Source organism: Notamacropus eugenii, chromosome 6, assembly GCF_028372415.1.
Source record: "Notamacropus eugenii isolate mMacEug1 chromosome 6, mMacEug1.pri_v2, whole genome shotgun sequence".
NCBI lineage: Eukaryota > Metazoa > Chordata > Mammalia > Diprotodontia > Macropodidae > Notamacropus > Notamacropus eugenii.
Window position 1 is genome coordinate 153,484,578 of NC_092877.1, and position 24,544 is coordinate 153,509,121.

The window sequence follows — 24,544 nt, forward strand, 5'->3', positions numbered from 1 at the left end:
GTCTCTCTGTCTGTCTTTCTCTTCTTGTCCGAGAACATACAATTACCTCCATTGGCTCAGGTCCAAATTCTTCACCTTTGTTATTTTGTTTCACCTTGCCTTCAACTTCATTCCTCAGAATTTTTTGAAGAGTGTGCTTTGCTGTGGTCATGCTCATGTCATCACAGGCATTCCTACATTTCTTGTCTGTTCTGTTCTTTGTCTTTGCTTCTGTGATTTCTTCCCCCCTGAAATAACCCCCTCTACCTGTCTAACATACTTCTGCCTTCTGTACCTACTAATCCTTTAAGACTCCATCCGAAATCCATCTCCTCCATGAAGTCTGCAAAAGATTCCAATCCTCATGGACCTTGTTATTCTCTCACAACCCATAGAATTTATAATGGGAGCCACACCACTGATCTTTTTATCATCTCCTACCCACCATTCATGAAGATGATGGTGCCTAGCATTTATATAGCATTTTACGGTTTGTAAAGCACTTTACATGACTGTCACACTGGGTCTTTAGACACTGTGAAGTAGGCACTATTGTTATTGTCATCATATAGATGAAGAAACTGTGATTTCAGTAAGATCGTACACTTGGTAGGTGTCAGAACTAGATGTGAAACCAGATTTCAATTGTTTAAGTTGAATAGTTCTTATCAATTGTGACTTCCCAAGATTGTAGAATCTGTATCGTAGGAATTATATTTTATATTTCTTTATTATTTTCTCCCATTGCCTAACACAGTGCTTGAAAAAGGTTAATAGTGGTAAGAAGCGTAACAGCTAACATTTGTGTAGTGCTTTACAGTTTATGAGACATTCAAGGAACACGTTATTAGAGAAGTGTGGTTGTATAGTAGAAAAAAACTGCTTGGAATCAGGGCTTTGTCAGTATATTCACTTTTCATTCTTATAGCTATGTGCATTTGATGAATAGCTGGTTAAATTTATTTTGGAATTGCTTTTGTGGGGATTTTACTCATAAGTGCAGTCGAATCATTTCTAGTAAAAGACAGGGAGCATCCATTGTTATAGGCATACATTTATAGTGGCATAAAACACACAGTAGTAAATGTTTGGTTAAAGTTGCCCCTTTCACTTTGACATCACTGTAGATTGTGACTGAGAGTCCACAGTGGCAAAGTTGGCACAGTGAAAGGAGTGACTGATTTGAGTCAAAGTGAGTAGGATCCACTCTTTTACTTAATAACTGCGACCTTGGGCAAGTTTCTTCATTTCTCCAGTATCAACTGTCTACTAGAAAATTGTGGGATTGAACTAGAGATTTGATGTCCTGTTCCCCTCTAAAGTCTGTGGAAGCTATAATCTGCTCTGCTGAATGTAAGTGAATCAAGATTGGAGTCCAAGTTATCTTTAGGATGCCATTATCTTCTTTCATCTCTCCATTCATGATGTTACTGATTTGCCCACTAGATGGTGATCTTGGTAGCTCATCAGTCTTTGTCCCTTCCAAGTAGAACTTAGATAATCGAAAGCTGTAAAGGGTCAGAGGATTTTAGGGGTGATGCAGTATACACTTTACACATCAAGCTCCGTATTGGCACAGTGTGTAACTCTTGTAATCAATCCTTTGTAGCCAGACCTATTAACAAAATGGAGTTACTGGGTCTATGCCCAACTACTGTAAAATCTGTAGGATGCTGACAACATGCCTTTTCTCTGAACAGTGTAGAAATAACTGAACTTTTTCGCTAGTCAACAAGAGTATTTCATTAAAATAGCAGACTGTCTCACAGTTTTCTCTTCCTTCAGTTTTGAACAGTCAACCCCTCAAGAAGCATTTATTCATAATCAAACAGGAACAAAATGATTTGTTCCTTTCCTGTCTTTGTTCCTTGATGGTTTTCTTCTCAGTTACTGAGAGTGGAGCATGACCCCATAAATGGGGGATCCTCCATCTGGACTTGATATATCCCTTTATCTTTATGCTGTTTCCCTTTCTACTATACTTAGTGGGTCCTGCTTCCAGGCAATCAATTTAGCTTTTGAAGACTATTTTCAAATCTGATTCTTTTGAACTTTCTTTTCTTCTGCTTAGAAACACTCCCTTCTTCCTTTCCCAGAAGTTTTTGCATCTAGATTACCAATATTTTGTTCTCACTTTGGCTTTGAGCTTTTCATTGTATTCATACTTTTTTGTCTCATATCTGGTGGGTGGGTGGGGTGGGTGGAGGATTGAGCTGAAACTGAGTTCTGAACTGTGCTTCAAACACTTTAAATCTGGACCAGCAGAAGCTGTTACTGTGTGCGCAGACTACTGTTTTGTCACAGGGTTTGTGGGCATAAAACACTAGTAGAGAAGATGGCCACTCACACTGCCCAACTGAAATTTATAAAGGGCCAGTGATATTTCAGTTCTATTGTCATGAGGCCTAAGATCAGCACCAGTTCTTTGGGGGAAAAAATGAGCATTTTAAAAGGCAGTAAGGAAGTGCATCATGTAACTGTTCTAAGGAAAAATTGTGACAACAAAATAGAACAGCAAAGGAGCATGCTGTTTTGTATACTAATGATGTATGAGGAAGGGAAGCTTTACAGTGAATGTGAATTGATTTTTCTGGCTTTTGACCTTTAGGAAAAGTAAACCTGGGCATAAGTTCAATGTTTAAATAGGGTCTACATAATTCACTCAATCAACCATTTTCTTCTCAGCTCAGTTATTTGGGCAGGCATGACAGTTGATTGGTCAGATCAAGTAGGCAGATGAATTCAGTTGTCTTAAAAACAAATAGCTAGACTCTGGTAGCTGTTTATTATTAGGCTAAATATATTTCAAAAGGATAGAATTAGTGACATCATGTAGATATACAACCCAAATGTTTTCTGGTTGTAAGATATGTTTCTTTTCTAATCCACAGACTTGTTCTAGGGCCCACTTACATTTAGGAAGGTACCTTAAGTTCTTTTTAGTTAGGCACTCCATACATATGAATCATATCATCACATTATTACTAATAACAATATTTAAGAAGCAGGGAATTTGACCATTCAGAATAGGAAATATTCCCTGAGAATTTTGTTAAAATCCAGGCCCAGCTCACATTAACCTTTTCAAAATGATAGGTTCTACTTTGGTTTGCAGTGAATCTAAGAAAGAGAGATGACCACAAGATGAGAATGCAATCCAATCAAACAGACGCAACTCCAAACCAAACTCAGTGGAAAGTCCACAGTTTATCTTATACTCTATAAATGATTCAGATCCATACAGTATGCCAGAACTGGAGTCAGGGACCTCGGTTTAAATCTGTGTTTTTACCTTAAGCAGAGCTTATCACAGTGTCCAACACCTGGTAAGACCTTAATAAATGTTTGTTGATTGACCAAACCATGACACTTACTAGCTGTGTAACCAAAGACAAGTAACAAGCCCTCTGATCTGTAAAATGTGTATAGTAGTAACTATAGCATCTCCCTCACAGGGTTGATATGTAGCTCAAATGAGTTAATATAAAGTTCTTTATGAATGTAACACTCTCATAACCCAGTGATGTGGTTATTCTCTCGACTGGTACAATTTGATCTTTATCTATGACTGTCCATCCTATGTGCCTCTCATCTGTCTTTGTTCTCCCAGGAATTCATTACAGGGTTCCATCTAACATATTGAATTGAAGACAGAAGACTTATTTAAATCTACTCCTCTGCCACTTAACTCTTAACCTATATGATCTCAATCAAGTCTGTTATGAACCAAAATTTCTTCATCTTGAAAATGAAAGGGGCAGATCTGATGATCTTGCCAATTCTAAATCTACGATCCTATGATATTGACAGAACCCATATATAAGAGGGCAGCTAGGTGACATGGTAAATAGAGTTCTGGGCCTGGAGTCAGGAAGACTGAAGTCCAACTCTAGCCTCAGGCAATTTCTAGATGTGTGACCCTGGGCAAGTCACTTAACCCTGATTGCCTCAGTTTCCTCTTTTGTACAATGAACTGGAGAAGGAAATGGCAAATCACTGCAGTATCTTTGTTGAGAAAACCTACAGATGGAGTCATGAAGAATCGAACACTGAGACGACCGGACAACAATAGCAAACATATATAAGCAGAGAATGTGTTATTCCTTGTTGTTGCATTATGACCAGTCCATCTTTTTTCCACAATCATAACATTTCTCTGATGAGATCATTACTTTACCATAACTCCTTGCTTGTATTGAATTGTAGAACATCAAGCCCACCATGCACCAACTTCTCCATTACCCTTTAGAGTGGTGTTCAAATGACTAGGGACAGGCAGTAATTATACATTTTTCATTTTGTGATAGCCGTGGTAGAACGTGAGCTTTTAATGGCAGCAGGCTGACTCAGAAGTCTGATTTTGACCAGATAAAAGAGAATTGAATGAGTTTCCTTAGTTTTAGTTATTTCTGTGAGCTGAATGCTATTTCATTGCTCTCTTTTGCTATACTTTTAATTCCTTGGTTTTCAGAGTGGATATTATTCCAAGGAAACATGCAAAAAGATGTAGCTTTTAAAAAATGCACTTCATTGACCATTGAAGACTATCAGTAGCTGTTGGTGTGGGGAAATAAAGCATTTGAGGAATTGATGACGTGCATGATGGAGCAGGATCAGTCATGCTGAAATGCCAAGGGAAAAGTGTGGTCAAAGAGAAAAAGCAAAAATTCAAAACAAAGACCTGACAGATGATTGCTTTAAAATGAAATAATGAGGCCTCAGAAAGCAAGCAAATACCAGCAGAGAGATCTGGAAGCTGGAGATGCCCATAGTGTGTGGTTATTGATTCCTTTACAAAACAGCAGAGGCTGTTTGAAAGTGGGAGAGACTCATTTAAAAAAAACACAAGACAACTTAGTTGCTAACTATTTCCATGAAGTTAAAAAATAGTTTATGAAGCACAAGATTATAGTCCTGAAGATTGGAAAATATTAAACTGCTGAAAATATAAAACTATTTATAGGCTATACTAAAAGAGTTGACAGAAGTCCAAGTGAGTCTGGAAGGTTTCAGTTTCTCCATCATACTATATTTTGAAGATTTTTAAAAATTTCAATTGGAACTGGAAGTCTTGTCTCCACTGAAGGAACGCGGGACTCTGATAAGTATATTGATCTACTGAGAAACAGAATTGTTCCAGAATTATAGAAATTCCTAAGTAGATATGGAATGATAGAATGTGACCTTGGACCATGTCACATATCACAAAAGTTTAAAATTTTATCTAATTAATAAAAGATAAAAATGCCACAGGAAATGCTCCTGATTTAAATTCCACTAAAATATGGGTTATAATCAAGTCTAGACCTGGAAAAATGGATTGTTCATGAAAGGTACACTTAATATTCAGCATATTGTAGGCTGTCATGATGATAAATTAAAGACTTTTTGTGAAAATGCAGTGAACTAAATTCAAAGGCATTTAAAACAAGTGACTGAAGCAAAAATAGGGCAGTTTGTATATTAAAAGTAATTAAGATGTAAAAAGTTGCAAGGTTTATTGAATGGTAGTGAACTTAATTGTTTTACTTTGTCTCAATTTGCATATGGTTGTAGATGATCTTGATATTAGTTCTTCAGAGATTATAGTATTCTATGATTTGCAGCTCTACAACTGGAAGGGTATTGATACAAAAAAAGATGGGTGTTTACAATTTCTCAGTGGTGTCCACTCATCTCTACTTCAAATTTGGGACCAACTTTTTTTTTTTCAATTTGGATTGTCGTTCTCAGATATACATACAGATGGTAAAGTTCTGTAGACCATTCACCCATATTCATCTCATAATGTAGGCAATAGGCATTTTTAATATACTTGAGATGTGTGTGTTTGTGTATATACGTGGATAGTTAATCCGAACTCTTTAGAATTGTGGATTCACTTAGGAGTTTGATGGGTTGGGATATGATCAGCATAATGTCATCTAGAAAGAGCAGTTTCTGCAGGACCTCACTACCTACAGAAAGTCCTATTTTGACTTGGACTGTAGCCAGATCACCTCCATGACAGGGGTGAACATGTATAAGAAGCATCTCTCTCCCTGTTTTGTTTTTCACTTGATGTTAATGGAAGGAAGAAAACAAGCATTTATTAAGTACCTACAAGGTGCCAGACACTGTGCTAAATGGGAGGTAACTGCTTTATTATCTCCATTTTACAGGTGAGGAAACCGAGGCAAACAAGTTTAGTGACTTACTCAGCGTCATGTAGTTAGTAAGTGTCTGAGGTCAAATTTAAACTCACATCTTGATTTCAGTAGCTGCCTCAGAAGACCATAAAAAATTCTCATTGCAGTCTCTTCCAAGGATTACTGTATACTTTTGACATATGTAAGGGAAATATCTTGGTGGAGGAGAATCTTTAAAGAATAATTCTGTGCCACTGAATTGATAGTTAATCAAATACTTTTTAAATGGTGAACATTTGTGTTTTCCCATCAAATATTCCTTCTGAAAGTCTACTTGTTCCCTTGTAATGACTTCAGTTTGTGTGCAGATTATTCTTATGAAATTATACTGATGTTCTATCTATTCCCTGTTCTTTTGTAACAAAAAGAGGCAGATTTTTCTATGTTTTGTTATCTCCTCCAGATACTTTGAGTTATATTCCCGAGTGCCCTCAAAATCAGGCTGCCTACAGGGATCCTCATAGGTTTCCTCTACTTATATTAATTAGGTCCAGTTCAGCTGTTTTGCCCATCTTTGTATTCTGTGATCCCATTTCCAGTTCCTCATGCAGTGGCACATTCAGTCATGAATGTAACATCAGATTCCAAATGTAGTGGATCTGCTATCCCTAATGGTGGAAAAATTGGCATAAAATTTTTCACAGATTAAAGAACATGTTTCTTTTTAATTTTTTTCCATTTTTATCTTTAAATACCTATAGGATGACTTTACTTTGTTAAATTTCTTGCTGGACTTTCCCCCTACATTATTATGCATTGTTTTATGGGGTCCATAATCTTCCATTATCCTTCTTGATAAAATTTCATAAACGACTTTATATTCTAAACCATTATGGCACTTGGTTGCCATATTTTTTTTTTTTTTTTTTGCTTAGTAAAGAAATAAAATGTTTGTTGCCCACAATACTGCATTGTAACTCCTGGACTCTTTTAATCTTTTCATAATTGCAATTGATTAAACTGTATGAAATTATTATAAGTAATGTCAATGTCCTTTATATTAGCAGTCATGTTATATATCATCCGTGCAATAAATAAGCATATGTTATATATTCAGATCTTACAAATAAAAGATTAAAAGTCAGTATGTTGTAATGATTAGAGAGCTTTCCTTAAAGTCACAAAGATATGGATCTCAAATCCTGCCTCTCACACATACTGTTTGGGTTCTTGGACAAGACATTTAATTATGCAGTGCCCCCGGCAACTAAGACTATACATTACACAACACATGACAATCTATATTGTTAATTTCCTCAATAGGAAATTCTCTACACTAATAAATTCATAGTTCCATCCAGACAAATCAATAAGCTTTAATGTAGAGAGGATAATAATGCTTGTCCTTTAATAATGTTAATGTATGCTGTGAATAATAAATTAATAACATCATTCATGTCTATAGGGCAGATATATAAAAAATTGCCTGCATTTATAGTAATTCTGTGGCTGAAAGTGTAGTGATGAAATAGCTCATACTTATGCCCCCACTTAGAGAACAAAACTCTAACAATGGTCTGGAGTTGAGCTTTCAGCCCTGACTAGGGAAGGTTTCTATTTCCTGTATAGCTCTCATTGTGCTTCCATCCCACAAACAAAGGGACCCAGACAACATAAGGACAGAGTTGAGCACAGGTATTTATGAGGAATAATATTAAATCTGGCAAATCTATTCTCTCATAGAATTAGAAAACACACACACAGTTAAGTGGAAGGAAGGCAGAGGATGGCGTAGGAGCTGCCTGTTCTTCTTGGATGGCTTATTTCTCTCAGTGTTCCTGCTGCTGGAGCAAGTGTCTGCAGCAGACGCAGTCATACACCTCTCAGTTTGTCAATTTAAAAGTCATTTATAGAGATGTCACAGAGGCTGTGTGCTGCCATGATGTTGCTGTTGCTGTGGGACGATGGCTGTCTCCCTTCTCTGTTTGTTCTTATTGAGCACCAAATCTCCTGCTGTATCAGCATGTGAAAAAAATCTGTCCTCCATCTGAGGGCTGAAATTTTATTAATTTCCTCTTTTCCCAAACTGAGCGGAGCAAATCCTGGGGTTTTGTGGTCAGCCCAGCACCTTGCCGGGGAGATTCAGAGATATGGAAGAATTCTGGGCACTAGAGAATTTGAGAAAAACAGAAAAATCAGAGAGGTAAAAAATGGTGAAAGAATGGATTTCTATCTTCTTTGAGACTCATGAGGCTTCATCCTCTTCCTGCTTCTTCAGGAAACCTTCTTCCCCTATGCTTACTTTACCTATTTAGTATTCTGGTCAGTTTCTGGTGTGATTCTGGTCTGATACCACAGTATCAGACATGAGACAAATAGTCATGACTAAAGGACATCCTAGCCCAGTTCTATAAAACCCATGACCTCATCCATCTGCCTTGGTTTGGAGGTGATTAGGTGCCCTACTCTTCAAGTAGGAGAAATGGTACTGAGCTTAAAAGAAGTAGATGGGCCAAATCTGAGGGCAGAATTTCCAAAGAATCATAGCTGACCCTACTTCTTTCTGCTGCCATGGCTGGAAAGCCATCACATCACATCCTAGGACTTTAACTAAATTGTGTCTGCATGCTTGGCAACTCAGACCCAGTGACATTGCATCCTTGGCTGTCCCTGGCTTTTCTTGTTTGTTTGCTTGTCTTTTTTGTTTCTTTTAATTTTTATTTATTTATTTTAGTTTTCAGCATTCACTTCCAGAAGATTTTGAGTTCCAGATTTTCTCCCTGTCCCCCTATGATGTCATACATTCTGATTACCCCTTTCTTCCCTCAATCTGCCCTCCTTTCTGTCACCATCCTTTCTCTTATCCCCTTCCTTTTCTATTTTCCTATAGGATAAGATAGATTTCTATACCATGTTGCCTTTATATCTTATTTCCAAATTGCATGTAAAAACAATTTTAATAAATCTGAGTATGGTATAGATTTAAAAAGTAAAATCATTTAGAAACAACTAAAAAGAGTATTTTATGCAAGTGAGGTGCAAGAGGAGGGATCAATATAGAGGAATTACATGGGGGAGGAGGCTGGTAGTTCTGGTAACCTACTTTCATCAGGACTGGGTTTAAGAGCAAACAATACATGTATTTTTAGTAGACTATAGAAGTCTAAATTCAGAAGAAATAAAACAGTTGGGGGATAGGGAAGGAGGAGAGGACAAGGAAGAGATCTTTAGAAGGAAGGGTGTGGGGGTAAGTAAAAGGGGGGTATAGAAGAGTGTTTAGATTTATGGGAATGGGGATAGGGGAGGGATTCTTGGAAGGGGGTAGGCAAATAATAAGAGGGCAAGGTAGTGGGTAGAAGTAAAATAGAGGAGGCAGGAGGGATAGGAAACAAGAGATATGCATAAACATAAAAACAAAGATCAGGAGTAGATTTTGTTTGGAAAAGTATATGTCTATATATGCATATATGTATATGTGTATGTATATATCTATAGCTGTAGAAAAACATGCAAACTTAATTACAGCCTTTGGGGTGGGAGGGAGAAAAGAACAAAGTAAAAAAGTGCACAGCAGAGAACAAAAGAAAACTTACAAGGAAGCAAAGATGGACAGTTCTCAACACAACATGCAGTATTTATCACACAAGCTTTCTTGAAATGAAAATTTATTGTTACATATTTTGAATCCTATCATGTTCTGCTTTTTTGAGATGACATGCTTTTTTTCTCTCTTACTTTGTAATTACGTTCCAATATTTAAGTTTATGATATGTTTTTGTTTCTTTTCTCTATTCTGTTGCGTCCTGGTGTTTTGTACAACTGTTATCAGAGATACTTCTAGGGACCTGTAAGTTTTTGGTTCTAAGGTGGTATGAGCTAAGGAGACGTGCCGAGACTGAAATCCAAATCCAAACAATAGAATCCTGCCTCAGTGCCAGCAAGGAGATCCCTGTAATCTCCTTCTGATCAGTTGTTTGCTTTCCTTACCATCTATGGGCTGAGAGCTCTGAAAGCAGCTGCTGCTGAGCTGTTGTTGCCCCAGGTCTGTGCTAGGGGCAGGGCTGGTCTGCGCTCCTCTCTCACCCAGGTCCAACAGACTTTTTCTACTGATCTTCTAAGTTGTCTTTGGCATTTGTGGGTTGAAAAGTTTGGAAATCCCCTCAGCTGCCAGTGATTCAGTTCCCTGAGGCTTGCTGGTACAGCCTGTGCTGGACTGTGTTCCTCTCCCTGCCTGGTGCAATAGAACTTTTCTGTTGACCAACCAGGTTCTCTTGGGTTGGAAATTGGTTTCACTCTTTCTTTTTGTGAATTCTACTGCTCTAGAATTTGTTTAGAGTCATTTTTAGAGCTATTTGGAGGAGTTTGCTTTTACTCCCATTTTTTTAAAGCCTTGGGCTTTCCTTTATGTGATTTAAAATCTGCCAATAATGAAACCAGTATGAGCACTGCAAAGTATACTCTCAACTCACAGATGATAAATTGATCTGACACCTGGTCAGAAGGAGATTACAGGGGATTCTTTGATGGGACTGGGTGCAGGACTTTATTACATTGCTTACATGAGGTTTCTGGTAGCAGTCTCAGGGCAAAGAGGAGCATTAGCTCACTAGAACTTGTGATTGCAGAGGTTCAGTGGCCCTAGTCACAGTTTCCAGGACAAAGAAGAGTTCTGGTGGTTGTTCACAGACTAGAGCACAGGCCAGGAGAGCAGTGACCACACCTCTTCTTAGATCATACCATTTTGGAAGAACCGAAAACCTACAGACTCTCAGAGCTAGCTTTGAAAATAGCAACAAGAGAGGCCTGGAGCTTGGGAGAGTATCAACTCTATACCAGGAGCAAAGTTCAATTTTAACATAAAGTTTATATGTCACAAAATAGTCTGGAAAAATAAGCCAACAACAATTTAAAAAAAACCTGACCACAAAAAGTTACTATGGTAACAGGGAAGATAAAGATACAAAGGAAGGTTGCCTAGCAGTACCAAAACAATCTGGTACTGGCTAAGAAATAGAGTGGTGGACACAAGACGCAGTAGGAAATGACCATAGTAATCTCATGTCTGATACATGCAAAGATTGAAGCTTTTGTGTTGCAAATTTGTTATTTGACAAAAATTGCTGAATAAACTGGAAAACACTTTGGCAGAAACTAGGTATGAACCAACACCTTATGCCATATACCAAGATAAGGTCAAAATGGGTACTTGATTTAGACATAATGTATGACATCATAAGCACATCAGGTGAGTGGGGGATATCTTACCTGTCAGATCTGTGAATAAGGAAAGAATTTATGACCTAGCAAGAGATAGAGAACACTGCAAGAAGTAAAAATGGATAATTCTGATTATGTTAAATTAAAAAGAGGTTTTTTGCAAACAAATCCATTGCAGCCATAGTTAGAAGGAAAGTAGAAAACTGGGGAAAAAAATTTTACAGCAAGTTTCTTTGATAAAGGTCTCATTTTCCAAATATACAGAGAACTGAGTCATTCCCCCATTGATATAAACAGGGAGTTTTGAGACGAAATCAAAGCTATTTATAGACATGAAAAAATGCTCTAAATCGCTATTGATTAGAAATGATTATTTTTTCTTATATTAATAATCAATTATTAAATGAAGATTAAGATTTTCCCTTGCCATTTCATCATCAGAAATCAGCCCTTGCAGGTTATTTAGTCGCCTTCTGAAGGACATTACTGACAGATGAGATTGCCCAAATCTTCAGGATACAAGATAAAGATCTTGGATGGGACCTCACCCAACTAGAAGACCTTACAGACAGAATACGGTCTAGGTGAGATCTTATTAAGAAATAAGCCCCTGTCTTTGGAATCTTCCATTAGAATTTTGGGTGACCCAGCTTATGAAAGGGGAAACCAATCAGACTATTAGAGATGGATTCTTTTGTCTAGTTTGCTGGAGGTGGCTGAGTCTTTTGGTAAGGTCATGTTCTTAACAAGAGTAGCTGAGGACTGTTGGCCCAATTCCTTGTTAATATATTCACTCCCTTGTTGATTGTTAACTAATCAGAGTTGATTTCTCAACTCTCAAGTATACCAGCAGGTATCCTTGGTTTATGAGAGAAAGTCACAAACCTCATTTTCAAAATTATTTTCTAGCCAGAATAAATGAATATTAGTTACCTAGAAATTATGTCTCTTGGACTTTTCACATGCCACAGAAATAGGTCTTGCCTCTGTTCCTGTTTCACCATCCATACCATGACCACGCTAATTTGGCCCCTACCTTTTGCTTAGACTATTATAATAGCATTCTAATTGGTCTTCCTCCAGTTTATTCTCCACATATCTACTAGTATGATATTCCTAAAGCATTTCCCAACTAGGTATTCTAGTGCTAAGTTTTAGTGCCTACAGTGACATATTTCACAGTTTCTATCATTTCCTTGTGTAATCTGCTTTGATTACTAACTCCAGGCTCTTTAAGGATAACTGTTCTGTATTTTCTGGTAGTAGAGATCTAACCTTCATTTGCTACCAAAAATTCCTCCATTTCTGCAAAAACAAAAACTTACATGGCTAGATCATTTGTTTGATAAATTTTTATCTCCATGTGGTTGTCAGTTAAGTTCGTGAAAGGTAATTTGTGGCATACCTCTTTCTTCTGATGGTATTTCTGTAACCTTTTGACCAGTTTACCTTGTACTCTGCAGATATTAATGAATCTTATTCCTTTTTGATGCAGAAGTACTAGTTTTTTCTGTAACAGCATTGTGATGATGAATACCATATTTTGTTAACATTGTGGGGGTTATTGTTTAAAGACCTTCTAGACGCATTGTTGTCCTTTTTTTCTGTGCTAAATGTATACTGTGAATACTATTTCATAGGTTTCAATTGCTCCAAGTATCGTAAACAAAAAGCAATATGGATTCCTTGCATATCACTCAACTCTTAGCCTCATGCCTGACACAAAGTAGTCAGTAAATACTTGCTAACTTTAATTGACTTTCATATGCCTGGTGAGATCTCTTTCTAATTTTGTTAGTGGTCTTTGCTGTCTTTAACAAAGCATTTCCAGTAGTGGAGTATTGGTATTTCTGATTTGTCCTGATGTATCTTGCCTTCTCAAGGTATCAGAGCATGAGCAAGAGTTCATCTCTCCTTTGTGATAAGCCGATCATCATGATGATTTCTGAGTAGAGCCATCCTGCAACCCTATGTCATCCACCTGTTTCTTAGATTCATAGAAACAGTTCTATCACAGTGGCTGGCATGCTAACCCATTTGGTAGTGTTGGCAGAACCTGGTTGGCAGATGTTTCAGGTTTTCTGCCACACCTTTATGGCTACCATAACAATCTCAGAGCTCTTGAAGTCTCTTCTTTATGTCACTCTGATTAGTATGCTTTTACATTTACATTTCCCCTTTTCACTCGTGATATTGATGATTTTGGGGACTTTGAAGGTGTTTATTATTATCTAGTTTTCATCTTTTTCAACACAATTCAGATCGAAGTGATTTGGGGGCATGTTGCTATCCTGCTATTATTTTTTTTTAAATTTCCCCCAATTACATGTAAAAACAATTTTTAACATTCATTTTTTAAAAATCCTTTGAGTTCCAAATTCTATCCCTCCCTTCCTATCCAACCCCCTCCCTGAGATAGTAAACAATCTTATATAGGTTATACATATGCAATCATCCAAAACGTTTCCATGTTAGTCATTTTGTAGAAGAAGACTTATAAAGAAATAATTGGAAGGAAGGAAGGGAAAAGAAAAAACAAAGAAAGAAAAACAGTATGCTTTGGTCTGTGTTCAAATGTCATCAGTTCTTTGGCTTGGCCTATGTATGAGCAGTTGATAATTTTCCAGTTGTTCAGATCTGACTTTGTTTATATGAAAAGTGTTTTGTAGTTCATCTAGTTCCTGGGCTTTTCTTGTAGGTAGATTCTCAAGTGTTTTATATTGTCTACACTTAACTTTAAATGAAATTTCTCTTTTTATGTTTTGCTTCTGAATTTTGTTGGTAATACATAGTACATAGATCTTAGAGGTACATAATACATAGATCTTAGAGGTAAACTATTTCATGCTCTCCAAACTTGCTTATGGTATTACCTTTTATATATAAATCATATACCAATTTTGACCTTATTTTTGGCATGCAGTGTAAGATGTTGGTCAGTACCTAGTTTCTGCCACGCTGTTTTCTAGTTTTCCCACCTGGTATTATTTTTTGTATTTAATGGTCTATGGTCTTTTGCAGAGATGCAAAGAAGACCTTTTTTGTAGCTGAATAAAAGCATGGGGATATAAACTTATTCTTCATAGGAAAAAAAATCCTTGGTACAACTCCAGTAGCAGGTAGGATAACAGAGATGATCTGAATCTTGTCCTGTTCTTACATGATTCTATTTTCCTTTTCTTGTTTTCTATAGGTTTCCAATCTATTTAGCTTAGAGATGAGTATTTGGAAACTGATATTTGTTTAAAATGGTTTCTTAGGTTTTTGTGAATCATTGTTATATCTGGATGACTGTGAGCAGTCTGGGATTAGGGCATTTTTCCAGAATATTTAAGATCCATATTCATCTTGGTCAGCATCAGACATGTTGGATTAAAGCATAAATTCAGAATAGTGTTAGATAATTGAAGGAGAGAGAAAAAGGCAAGAGAATATTAAACATTTTATATTTAGATGAGCTACAAACTTTATAAAGTACCTTTATAAATATACCTCAACATTAATCAAATAAAATATAATACTCTACAGGGCTATCTACTTTCAACTTCAAAAATATGTTAGCTCTTAATTTTTTTCCTGTGAATTACCAGTCCTGTCTCTCAATCCTCTTCTTCTTATATTATACTTTATACTCTTCATGGTATCTGACTTGGCAGATATATGTAATAGTTTTTCTCACCATCTGTTTTCAATTTAAAACCTTCTTGATCACATTCAAAAGATCCCAGGATGAAAGATGAAACATTCTACTCACCTCCAGACAGAGAGTTAATACGCTCAAGGGGAAGAATGAGACATGTTTTTGGACATGACCAATGTGGGAATTTACGTATTTGTTTTCTACCCAGGAGGTTCAATATAAAGCTTTGTTTATTTATTATAAGATTTTTGACATTTCTCTTGAGGCATGGTAGTTTTCTCAATTCTCTTTGATTAGCATTTATTGAATCAAGATAAGGTATTTTTCTGATGGGATTGGATGTAGACTTTGGTGTTTCCAAAAGGCTCTTTTTTTCCAGGGAATGTTGTAGAGATGAACAAGTTGATGACTTAAAACAGATCCCAAATAAAGTTAATCACAATCCAGTGGTTAACTTCAAAAACCTTACCTGATTAATCTTTCACCTTCTGATAATAGCCACCTTCCCTCACTCCCTATCATATGTCCAGTGTTAATTTTTTTCATAAATTAATATATATGATAGTAGGAATTTTAGAGTCATAAACTACCAAGCAGAGAAGAAACTATAAGGTATGATTTATGCCAATATTATTTTTTTATTGTATACATTTCATTCATCTATTTATCACTGTAATAAAAATTCTTTATTCAGGCAGCTACTGGCCCTGTCCAGCATTAGGAGTGCTGAAAAAAGTCATCCAGAAATCAAATGCATTTTGGAAGAATTGCTTGTGAAAATTCATAATGTGACTATGATGAGTTTTGGAATAAACAATTCCTTTTCCCACACCATCATCACACCTCATGTAATCCACATCCATTTTGCTACTGGATTTTTCACTAGATAAAATGTTAATTTCTGATTTCGGTCAAAAGGAGCCTGTTTCTTCTAACCTTTTTAGTACAACAGAAATTCAGTTTTCTTAGTAAGGTACCTTCCTAAGAAGGTACATGGGAAAGAACGCTCCAAAAGCTTTTTCCATTTTTTTGTAAGGCTTTGGATAAAGCCACCCACAATGCAATACATACCAAGTCCTTTCAAAGATTACCAGAAATATTTTCCCAAAGGCACTGAAGTAGATAAATGCATCTGTAGACCTTTCCCCTATTTTAACAAGAGAAAAATTTCATTGCATATGAATTGATTTTTAATATGCATGATATTTAATAAAAGGAAAATCAAAGCAATGGCTGAAAACTTCTTTCTCCTATTCTCTCTTTTCCTCCTTCTCCTCCTCTTCTTCTTTCTCCTCCTCCTCCATGAAGCCTTCCTTGAATATCTTTTGTGATTGCTAATCTTCTTCTTCTCTTTCTCTTTTTTTTCTTCTTCTCCAGCTCCTTCTCTCCCACCTCTCTTTCATTTTTTGTTGATATAAAATATTACTAAAATCAGACTACTGTGCAAGAAAACTTCAAAATAGATTAGCAAATACAGAATGCTAATTGTGTAGATAGATTATCATACAAAATAAATTACATAAAGAGAAAATTACAGAAAGGAGATATTCAAGGAAGGCTTCATAGATGAGCTAATATTTGACCTGGGCCTTGAAGGATGGTTATTTTATGGATAAAATGGAGGAGTTGGAACATGACCCAGTCCTTGAGTCAAAGTAGGTAGGTAGGCAGGTAGGGGCTTTCATAAATGAGGGATGAGCAAAGACACAGAATTGGGAATTAGGGTAGTTGAAGCCTATGCTTTATGTTTGTCATAATCAGGTTGACTATAAAAAGTAAGGCCAGATCATCCAGATCATAGAGGATCAGTACAATTAGGATGAGGAATTTAGTTTATGTAACAGCCAATGTCAGTTATTGAACATGGAAATAACACTTTATGTGTGGAGTTTTGGGAATATTAGTCTGGCAGCACTGTGCAGGAAGAATTAGGGTTGTAATAAGGGAAAATGCTAGAGGAAGAAAGGCTAGTTAATTTTCCAGTAGCCTCTATCCTTACGTACTTACTTCTCTACAAATAGAAAAGGACATTCCCCTAAAGCTCAGGAGTATAAAGATGAGGGGCCAGCCATGGGAAGTTACCTCACTGATCTCCCCTCTCATCTTCAACCTAACCTATCAGTGCCCCTCCACCATAATGTTTTTTTATGTTCTTACCAGCCTTCTTATCCTGTAATGTAGCTGATTCAGGTAAGGCTTATTGAGATCTTGCCTTTTGAAGACATTGTTATTGTCTTCAAATATTTAAAAGACTGTTCTGTGGAAGAGGGATTAGACTCATTCTATTGGATCCCAGAGAGTAGAACTAGGAGTTATGGCCAGAAATATTAGAAAAGATTTAGACTTGATCAGGGAAAATATTCCTTTTTCTTTAGAAATGAGTTCTCCATCACTGGACACCTTTAAAGAAAGATTGAATGACTGCTTATCAAAAGAACTGAGCAGCTGATTGTTCTGATAGAGATTGGACCAGATGTCCCCTTAAGTCCCTCGCAAACCTGAGATGCTATTAGTTCGTTAGCCTTAGTATACAGCCCGTTTTTAGTTTTTAGCTTTCCACTATGGCATTATGTATAAATTTTATACTCACCCAAGTGGCATCACTGTTACTTAATATGGTGAGAGTTCAGATCCTTCATCACTATGTCTTTCTTTGATTCTTTATTACATGCTGGATACATCTCTGAGGCATCCAGCCTGAAGAATGGGAAGGAAAGAGAAAAAGTGAAAAACAATTTTGAGAGGTAGGGGCTATTATTAACCCCATTTTACGCTTGAGAAAACTGAGGCAAATAGGTTTAGTGACTTGACCAGGGTCCCAAAGGTAGTAAGTGTTTGAGGCTGGATTTGAACTCAGATCTTTCTGATTCTAGACCCAGTACTCTATCAGCTGTACCACTTAGCTTCCTCTGTCAAGACTGACCCTTCTGTTGTTCATGTCAAATCAACAAATACTTTCACTGCATTTTAGCATGAATTTACCAACTGCTATTGCTTGCTTGACCTTTTTCACCTTTAAAGGATGGCTTCTTTCCTAAATGTACCCATAGGTCCAAATCATCTTTCCTTGTAGTATAAATATCTGCATCCCCTATAGAGGACCCAACTTTTGCCTTTGTAGGAAAAATCTCCCACAGTTTACTTAGCACCAGTTGTTCAGTGTTCCTTCACTTTCTTTTTGCATTCTTCTCTCCTCTGATTTTTGATACAGGTTAAGATTTCCTTCTCTAGGTATTATTTCCTTCCAAAATAGACCATTGACTCTTTCCACCAGATTTTTGAGCTTCAGCCATTCATGATCTTTATATTGGATAATCCATCTATTATCTATCATCCTTGTTATATGACTCACCCATCATCTCCCTGCAATAAATTGCCTCTAGTGCATTTGTCACACCTAATATTTTTTATTTGTCATTCAATCATACCAGACTATCCTGCACATCATTCATTCTGTTACTTGAGTGACAGCCAGCTTTTGCTTCTCTTTGAGATAATGAGACTTTTATAATAGTTATGAGTTTTGCGAAAATGTAAATGATGAGGGGCTGCTTACTTATGGTGCCATCACACTTGGTTTAGTGCCTATTCTCTTAATTCCAGGAGTTCTTAACCTTTCGTGTTGTGGACTTCTTTGGAAGTATTGTGAAGTTTGATGACACTTTCTCAGAATAATGTAATCTCAGTTTCCTCATTCATAAAATGAGATTGGATTAGATGACCTCTCTTATCACTTCTAGCTTTGTCTATTATTCTATAATTATTAAAAATATTTTATTGTGAAATTGATAATCTTCAAAATTATAGACATTTCAAGATAAAAAATGAAGGAGAGAATTTCATAAGAAACTGTAAACTTATATAAAGTTAAAAAAGAAATATTCATACATAAAGTTTAATAAGAAAATAAAAAAGTTGTTCTTTTTGTAACCTTCTGTGCTTTCTTTTTATTCTGTGTGTTTTGATCCTGTGGTTTTTGTTGGATTAGTTAGCCTGACTTTTCTTGATTTTTTAGTTTTTTTGGCAAACGAGTTTAAAATGTAGAAGATGGCCACTGCCTACTTAAATATGGCCTCTAAACTATTTAAAAATAAATTTTTACTGGTATATCTTATTTCTTATTTTTAATAGTATTTTTTCCTAATTACATGTTGAGACAATTTTTAGCATTCATTTTTATAAGATTTTGAGTTCCAAATTTTCTTCACTCCCCTCCTCTCCTTTTTAAAATGGTAGACAATTTGGTGTAGGTTATACATGTACTATCATGTAAAACAGATTTCCATATTAGTCACAGTTGTGAAAGAAGAACCAGATCAAAAGGGAAAAAGCATGAAAAAAACATGAGAAAGAATAAAGTAAATGAAAAAAATATATTTTGATCTATATTCAGAGTCCATGAGTTCTTTATCTGAATATGGATAAACATTTTCCTTTGTGAGTCCTTTGCACTTGTTTTGGATCACTGTATTGCTACAAGCTGAGTGATTCATAGTTGATCTTCATACAATGTTGCTGATACTGTGTACAGTGTTTTCCTAGTTCTTCTCATTTCACTTTGCATCAGTTAATACAAGACTTTCCAGATTTTTCTGAAATCTACCTGTTCATCATTTCTTATTGCACAATAGTATTCCATTATATACTGATACCTCAGCTTCTTCAGCCATTCTCCAGTTGATGGGCATCCTCTCAATTTCCAGTATTTTGCCATCACTAAAAGGGCAGCTTTTATAAATATTTTTGCACATGTAAGTCCTGTCACCTTTTTATGATCTCTTTGGGGTGTAGACCTAGTAGAGGTATTGTTGGATTGAAGAGTATTCACATTCTGTTTGGGCATAGTTCCATAGATCCAACCAGAATGGTTGGGATCAGTTCACAACTCTACCAACAGTGTATCAGTGTCCTAATTTTCCCACATCCCTTCTAACATTTATAATTTTCCTTTTTTTGTCATATTAACCAATCTGAGGTGGTATCTCAGAGTTATTTTAATTTATATTTCTCTAACCAAAAGTGATTTAGAGCACTTCTTCACAAGCTTATAGAAAGCTTTGATTTCTTTATCTGAAAACTGCCTGTTCATATCCTTTAATCATTTATCAACTGGGGAATGACTTGTATTCTTATAAATTTGACTCAGTTCTCTACATATCTGACAAATGAGGTCTTTATCAGAGACACTTGCTATAAGATTGTTTCCCAGATTTCTTCTTTCCTTCTGACCTTGAATGCATTGGTTTTGTTTGTATAAAAACTTTTAAATTTAATATAATCAAAATGATCTATTTTACATTTTATAATACTCCTTATCTCTTGTTTGGTCATGAACCTATAACTCACTTAACTTCTCCTTTAAGAATTTGGATGTTAGCTTTCAGTCCAAGCTGCAGCAAGAGGCTGTGTGCAGGCAACAGTGAGTTCCCCAGCTTTCAGGCCCTCTCTCACCTGGCTTTCTTTCGCCAACTCCAACACCTTCCCCCTCGATAACCATAATGGAACAGGCCATCTCCTTTGCCAAGAACTTCCTGGCTGGTGGCATCACCGCTGCTATCTCCAAGATGGCAGTGGCCCCCATTGAGAGTGATTAGCTACTATTGCAGGTGCAGCATTCAAGTAAACAAATTACTGCAGATAAGCAATACAAAGGCATAATGGATTGTATAGTTCAAATTCCAAAGGAACAAGGGGTGCTTTCCTTCTGGCAGGGTAACTTAGCAAATGTCATCAGATATTTCCCCACCCAGGTGCTTAACTTTGCCTTTAAGGATAAGTATAAGCAAGTATTTTTGGGAGGAGTGGACAAGCACACACAGTTTTGGAGGTATTTTGCTGGTAATATTGCCTCTGGGAGTGCAGCTGGAGCCACTTCTCCCTGCTTTGTCTACCCCTTGGATTTTGCAAGAACCCACTTGGCAGCTGATATTGGGAAATTTGGCACTGAGGGAGAATTCAAAGGCTTGGGAGACTGTCATGTGAAAATCACCAAGTCTGCTGGAATTTGTGACTTGTATCAAGGTTTCAATGTCTCAGTGCAGGGTATAATTATCTACAGAGCAGCTAACTTTGGCATCTATGATACAGCAAAAGGTATGCTCTCAGATCTGAAGAACACTCATATTGTGATAAGCTGCACAATCAGTGACTGCTGTAGCAGGTGTGGTCTCTTATCCCTTTGATACAGTAAGGCAGTGAATGATGATGCAGTCTGGGCGCAAAGGAGCTGATATCATGTACACTGGGAAAATTGACTGCTGGAAGAAGATTTCTAAAGATGAGAGTAGCAAAACTTCTTTCAAGGGGACCTGATTCAATGTTCTTAGAGGCATGGTTGGAGTTTTCATGCTTTTCCTGTATGATGAATTGAAGAAAGTAATCTAAGTACATCCTAACTAAGGAACCAGTGAATATAGATCACGTAGGATACTTAACCATACTTAGCATTTTGGACCACTGACCTTGAAGAAATTCCTGTTGTCTTTTTATCCAGGACAGATCACTTTGGTAGGGGAGCCAGAGAAAGCTCTTAGAAAAAGGAACACATTTATTGTGATCCATTATTCATACAGTGGAACTGATGATGATTCAGTATATTGATTCTGTTGGTTTTTAGGAATATAACAGTTTCTGTGGTCCAAGGAGGCAGATCAACTTAGACCATAAAATTTAAATGGTCTTTTGTAGGACCATAAATTTGTGTTAAATATTTATTTAAAAAAGTCATGTCTTCCATTTGTACTTAAGCACTATATATACTATTTTGCACAGCTGACTATTTGGCAGTTACGATGATCTGTGTTGGGCATTCTGCCATTAAACAATAAATACACAGAAAACTCTAAGACTTGTGATGTAATAACTGAATTATCTAACATGGTTTGATTGTAGTGAGTTTTGGGGGCTGTGCCCAGTAAAAGTACTGGATTTTTTAAATTAATCATGGTAATACAAAACAGGTATTGAATTGGGTAGTTTCATGAAAGTAGTTTTAACTTTCTACTTCTCCTTCTATACTTGAGTCATACAGATTCTTTTGTGCTACAGTTGAACCAACATCTTCTATGGTAGACAGTACCAAAGGTCAGAAAGATATCCTGTTTCATTTGGTTACTCAGCAAATAAATAGAGTCAGAAGAAAAGAAAGAATTTGGATGTTATACCACTTGGTACATATATATTTAGTATTAATTTTACTTAGATGTCTGTGGTACCTTTTAACAAGATATAGTTTCCTTCCTTATCTCTTTCAGTAATGTCTGTTTTTGCTTTTGCTTGTTCTGAGATCAAGATCACTACCCTTGCTTTAATTTTTTTAACTTCAGCTGAATAGATTCTGCTCTAGCCCCTTACTTTTACTACATGTGTATCTCTCTGCTTCAAGTGTGTTTGTGGTAAATGACATATTATAGGATTCTTGTTTTAAGTATGGCTAATTATCCTAAATGATCTATATTCACTGGTTCCTTAGTTAGGATGTACTTAGATTACTTTCTTCAATTCATCATGCAGGAAAAGCATGAAAATTCCAGCCATGCCTCTAAGAACATTGAACCAGGCACCCTTGAAGAAAGTTTTGCCACCCTCATCTTTAGAAATCTTCTTCCAGAAGTCAATTGTCCCAATATACATGACCACTCTGCTATCAGCTTCCATTTTATGGGAGAATTCATTCCATTCTCAATCACAGCTATGATTAGTAACTGTATATCTCCCTTTATCCTATTTTTCCTCCAGTTTGTGTTCTCTCTCCTTTCACCTTTTCCTCCTTTTGCTTCTCTCTACCCCTCCCTGGTGCCTTCTCTTTTGTCAGTCTCCTCTTCCCCCCAACCTTTTTACTTAATCTCCTCCCCTCTTACTTCCCTGTTGGTTAAGATAGATTTCTATATTCAACTTATGGTGTATATTATTCCCTCTTTGAGCCGTTACTGATAAGTTTAAGATTAATCTCTCATCCCACCCCCCATCTTTTCCTCCACTATAATTGGTTTTTCATGGTTCTTCATGTGAAGTAATTTAACCCATTCTACTTTTCCCTTCTGCTCCCAGGGTACTCCTCTTTCTCATTCCCTTAATTATTTTTTATGTCATTCCCTCAGATTCACCTTATACCCAAACCCTCCCTTTATGTATATTTATTCTAGCTGTACTATTAGTGATAGTTTTTAAGAATAACCAGTATTTTTAGGGAAGGTGGCCTAGCCATACCAGATAATCAAATTGTATTATAAAGCAGCAATCATCAAAACTACTTGTAACTGGCTAAGAAATAGAATGGTGGATCAGTGGAATAGGCTAGGCACACAAGACACAATAGTCAATGACTATAGTAATCTACTGCTTGATAAACCCAAAGACCCTAGCTTCTGGGGCATAGACCAACATCCTACACCATATGCTAAAATAAAGTCCAAATGGATACACAATTTAGATATGAAAGCGGATACTTTAAGCAAATCAGGAGAGCAAGGATTAGTTTACCTGGCAGATTTATGGAGAACAGAGGAATTTATGACCAAACTAAAGTTAGAGAACATTACGAAATGCAAAATGGATAATTTTGATTACATTAAATTTAAAAGGTTTTGCACAAACAAAGCTAATTCAATCAAGATCAAGAGGGAAGCAGAAAACTGGGAAAGAATTTTTACAGTCAGTGTCTCTGATAAAGGCTTTATTTCTAAAATATATAGAGAACTGAGTCAAATTTATGAGAATACAAATCACTCTCAAATTGATAAATGGTCAAAGAATATGAACAGGTAGTTTTCAGAGGAAGAAATTAAAGTTATCTATAGTCATATGAAAAACTGTTGATGGAATTGTGTACTGATCCAACCATTCTGGAGAGCAATTTATAACTGTCCAAAGGGCTATAAAAATGTGTGTACCCTTTGACTCAGCAATACTACTTGGACTGTATCACAAAGACATCATAAAAATGGGAAAAGAACCCACAGGTACAAAAATATTTATAGCAGCTCTTTTTATGGTGACAAAAAAAATGGAAATTGAGGGGATGCCCATCAACTGGGGAATGGCTGAACAATTTGTGGTATATGAATGTAATGGAATACTATAAAAAATGATGAGCAGGCAGACTTCAGAAAAACCTGGAAAGACTTACACGGACCTGCTCCTGAGTGAAGTGAGCAGAACCAGGAGAACATTGTACACAGTAACAGCTGCATTATGCAATGACTGACTTTGATAGACTTAGCTCTTCTCAGCAATGCAAGGACCTAATACAACTCCACAAGACTCATGATAGAAAATGCCATCTGCAGCTAGACAAAGAAATATGGAGTCTGAATGCCAATTGAAGCATACTATATGCTCTCTGTTTTTGTTTTTTTCTTTGTCATGGTTCCTCTCATATGTTCTAATTCTTCTATATATGACTAATGTGAAAATACATTTAATAAGAATATATCCTATATTGGGTTGCACATGGTCTTGGGAAGGTGAAAGGGGAGGGAGGTGGAGAAAATTGAAAACTTATAGAAATGAATGTTGAAAACTAAAAATAAATAAATATATATATTTTAAAGAATGACAGGTATCATGTTCACATGTAGGG

General features: G+C 36.4%; 1 protein-coding gene and 1 pseudogene across 3 annotated transcripts in view; both read left to right on the plus strand.

Moving 5' to 3' along the window:
• Positions 1 to 24,544, plus strand: part of RBM46 (RNA binding motif protein 46) — a 106,370-nt gene that overhangs the window by 78,128 nt on the left and 3,698 nt on the right. The gene's annotated exons all lie outside the window — the stretch shown is intronic.
• On the plus strand, positions 20,449 to 22,880 carry LOC140511977 (ADP/ATP translocase 3-like; annotated as a pseudogene).